Here is a 4,786-nt window from a genome sequence, read left to right on the forward strand (position 1 = left end):
ATAATAAATATTATAAAGTTATGAATGCCCTAAGAGGACTTCATGAATTGACACTTATGCCATGTTCTCATAACTTTACCTCTTAAGGTACTAGGGAAGACAATGGAAGCTAATGAGATGTCAGTATACATATTGACACACACATAAGTGTGTGTGTGTGTGTGTGTGTATGTTTGTAGATAATACATATATAGGTATATATGCCATGATGTGGCTACATGAGCTATGAATAAATAGTTCATTTTCACATATTTCACTCTACACTTGGAGTTGGCTTCACCAACTCCAACACATGATATACAGCAGTGACAACTGTCAGTCTCAGACACCTGCTCCTTGTTACCTTCTCTATGAGTTTGGGAAACATGCATCAACAGAGCTTTCCAGAAAAAGCTTGATTTTTTTCCCCATCTGTGCACCCGTTCTATCTACTGGATGTGGTTCATACTCGCAGAGGGTAAAGTAAGCATCATGGCTAAAGGCAATATTGAGCTGAGATTATTGGGCCTAAATACAACAACTAACTGTTCCATAGTTACTTTCACCATTTCACCAACAAGAAGACTCTTGTTTCTGTGAAAGGATCCATGTGTTGTAATTCTGTATAATTCCATGTACTCATTGAATCCTAACATGGTAAAACAAACAAATATGTTTGTATTGATCATAAAGGTTTAAGTCTAAAAGCAATACTTTTTCTCATTACTGTAGTCTAGTTTCTGACACATAATATTCCTCTCAAGACCTGTCAAGAAGGTCGGGCTGAGCAACAGAGATAACTAAGGTAAGCAGAATTGTCTTCTTTTAATAGATTCACTATAATCATGTTGGATTATGAAATGTAGAAGACATGAGCAGTTGATGCAAGCTTGAAATCCCAGCACTCAGAAGATCCAGACAAGAACACTATTAAATGATGTGACTCTTGGATACACAGAAATATCCCATCTAAGAACATACCAAAAAAAAAAAAAAAAAAAAAGTAATGTGGGAAAACTTGTGAAAATAATTTATAGAAAGCACATCTCTTAACCACCTTGGAAATACATACTTAAACACATCTTCAAAAACTAATTAGAGTATTTAAACCATTAGCCAAATATAACACTAAATGACATGAATGTCAGAATATTTCTTTAAACTTAACACAAAAGATAATTTAACCTTTCTGGAAAATACATTTCTGCAAGTTTAATGATCTGATCAGTATTTTATAAAGGAATATCATGGTGTCTAGATATTACTATATACCTCTTCTATGCATAGACAAAACTTTTATCAAGTTAAAGAAACCTCCATGTTCCCATGTACCTCTTGCTTGAGCAGCTATCTCTCATGGACCTTCTTCTTGCCTCAGTTATCAGTCCCAAAGTTGTCATGGACTTTCTGCTCAAAGACAACACCATCACCTTTGGTGGTTGTGCCCTTCAGATGTTCTTGGAACTGGCACTGGGTAGTGCAGAGTATCTCCTTCTGGCTTTCATGGCTTATGACAGGTATGTGGCCATTTGTCATCCATTGAACTACATGATCTTCATGAGGCCAAGCATCTGCTGGCTAATGGTGGCCATCTCCTCGATTCCAGCTTCTCTGAGTGCCCTTCGATGTACCATCTACACTATGCAGTATCCCTTCTGCAAATCCCGGCAGATTAGACACCTTTTCTGTGAGATCCCCCCATTGCTGAAGTTGGCCTGTGCAGACACCTCCAGATATCAACACATGGTTTATTTGATGGGTGTGACCTTGCTCATCCCTCTTCTTGCTGCCATACTGGCCTCCTACTCAGTAATTCTGTTCACTGTGCTCAAAATGCCCTCAAACGAGGGCAGAAAGAAAGCCCTTGTTACCTGCTCTTCCCACCTGAATGTGGTTGGGATGTACTATGGGCCTCTCACAGTCATGTACATCCTGCCTAGTTCCTACCACAGTTCCAAACAAGAAAACATCCTCTCTTTTTTGTACAGAATTGTAACGCCAGCTCTGAATCCTCTAATCTACAGTTTAAGAAATAAAGAGGTCAGTGGGGCTTTGAAGAGAGTCCTAGGAAAACAGTTGTTGTCAACACACCCTAACTTCTAGGTATTATTAATAGCTGTCTTTTAAACACATATCCTTTCAAAGTCAGAAACTTTTTATTTGAAATATCTATCATAAAACCAAGAGAATTAAAATGTATCTTTTGATAGTGAACTCTGGAACTAAAACTGCATTTGTAAAAGCTGTTTGCATGTTGTCTTCCTGAGTTATTTCATAGAATAAGATTCACTCAGGTATAAAATCACTCTTCTTTATTGTTAAAATCCATTTCTATTTTCCAATTAATTTACATTGTCATGAGGATCGAAGATATTACCACCCAATATAACCCATAGTCTTTAAATCATATTAGGTGCAGAAAATGCAGTGTTGAAACACCAGATCCCCACTGGTTGGATGGTGAAACAGATATTGAAGTCTCCAAAGGTCAGACTTCTGTCAATACTGGTCACATTCCTGCAAACTATCTCTCACCTGGGATTTACATATGTAAATAAAATAGCTTAACTTTCTAACTAATAAATAGAAATTGATTGTTTTGATTGATGGAGTTGAGTACAATAATGATGACACTAAAGTCAAGACAGCCTCCCAGGTTGGATAAGATTGTTTTATTGGTACAAGCTCAGTTATGAACAGTTATAATTGCTTCATTGCTGTCACTGCCAAGTTGATCCATGACTAGGACAATATGATTCCCAAGGCTTTAAATATTTATTATCCGTCTCTTAACAGAAAATGTTTACTCATTGCTCTACCAGAGCAAGTATGGTGTACTGAGATACAGCAAACTGTTATTTGAAGATTATTCAATGAATGTTTATATTGCATTAGTTGAAAGTCTAAGTAGGATTTTAATGTGAGCAGATAAGTATACATGTCAAAATTATACTGTTATCCACAAACCATACATTTATTGTGTTAGGAAAGATAGAAGATTTGTTTTAAAGAGTAATTCCTATGGTTACTAGCACCAACTTTCACTGTAGTAAGAACTCATTTTTAATAAGCAATTTAGGAATCATTGCATTCGTGTTATAGGATAAAGGATAAAGTTAAATGCCCTACATGGGTTTGAGACTCACCCAGAATCTATCTTACTTAATTTTAATTTTATTGCTATTCCCACAATGTCTCTGGGTCCTTTTTATATAAGGCCATATTTTCAATACCAAATTTAAAGTACTTTTCAGTAATGACATTTCTGATTTATATTTCACTAGCTTTCTCACTATTTACATAATTTTAGGGGTAATACCTACCATTTGGGCTAGGTTGATATAGCTCAATAACATGGCTCTTGCCTTAAATGAACAAGGCACAAGGTTTGACCCTTACCATTGGAAACTGTCTTAGGGTTTTACTGCTATGTACAGACACCATGACCAAGGCAAGTTGCGTACAGAACATTTAATTGGGGCTGGCTTACAGGTTCAAAGATACAATCCAAAGTACAATACAAAGAGATACATCAAAGGAGAACATGGCAGCATCCAAGCCGGCCTGATGTAGGTAGAGCAGAGGGTTCTAAATCTTGTTCTAAAAGCAAACAGGTGAAAACTGGCTTCTAGGCAGCTTGGACAAGGGTATTAAAACCCATACCCACAGTGACACACCTATTCCAAAAAAGGCCATGCCTCCTAATAGTGCCACTTCCTGGGCCAAGCTTATATAAACCATCACACAAACACACACACATCACAATTATTTCACATTTTAACCTCTTAAATGTGTTCTCTTTTACATTTCAGAAACTGTTATATTAGTACTGAAGTCCATTGTAGCCTCTCCCCAGCTTTGGGGGCAAGCCGGCTCAGACCTTGCTGCCACTGAGAACTAGACCACCTGGGGTGGAGCCTTCCCACCTAGATGGTTCTATTGTTCTGTCACCTGCTGCTGCTCTTCTCTAAGACACTACTACTGCTACCACTGAGAGGCTGAACCTGTCTTCCCGAGATATTCCTGAGATAGCTGACAACCTGTGGAATTGGCGACCTAATGCTAACAGCTCTGACAGAATAGTGCTAACAACAAAGCATCAAGAAGCTTGGCTTAGAGGGAGGTGGGCTTTCCCCCTTTATAAGCACAGACTGCTAGTAAACATTGGGCATGATCAGAAAATTTGTCTTTGTCTCTTTACTTCTCTCACCATTTCCTCCTTTACAGCTCTGGCCTCCCACTCAGGAACCCAGTTCACGTGGTCACAGGTGGCTACAGTTCATGTTTGAAATACAACCCCACAAACCAAAATGACATTCTATCTTTGTTATGGGAAACAGAATCCAGAAATGCCTGTGATACATAAATACATTCCAAACAAATGTGATGAAATATTGGTGGAGTAAAGGAAGCACTTCTACTTGCCAACACATGCTCTCACATCTGTGATATTTGTTTCTTTATATGGTTCATGATTTGCTTTCTGACACATGGTGATATGTAGCTATAATTTCCTTTTCAGATTCTGTGGATTTTAAAAACACCAAGTGTAAACTTGTATACTTATCCTCACTTCACCCTTCTTTCCTTTCCTTTTACTTTTTTAAAATTTTGTTATCTTTAAAATATTAAAAGCTTTATTTTTAAGTTTTCAGAATTTTCATTATTGTTTAACTTCTGTTTATTGTTTAGTTTCAGGGTATTTATTCTTTTTTAATATTTGAGATTATTTGATCACAACATTTCTTTCTTCCACTTCTTTTCCTTCAAACCCTCTCATATACCCCCACTCTGCTTCAAATTCATC

At 37.2% G+C, this 4,786-nt stretch overlaps 1 pseudogene; it reads left to right on the forward strand.

Moving 5' to 3' along the window:
• The first annotated feature begins 292 nt into the window (after positions 1-292).
• On the forward strand, positions 293-2,092 carry LOC110298028 (olfactory receptor 2AG1-like; annotated as a pseudogene).
• Positions 2,093-4,786: the final 2,694 nt, after the last annotated feature.

The sequence above is a fragment of the Mus caroli genome, unplaced genomic scaffold (genome assembly GCF_978045245.1).
Source record: "Mus caroli unplaced genomic scaffold, Mus_caroli_1 scaffold_8, whole genome shotgun sequence".
Lineage (NCBI taxonomy): Eukaryota > Metazoa > Chordata > Mammalia > Rodentia > Muridae > Mus > Mus caroli.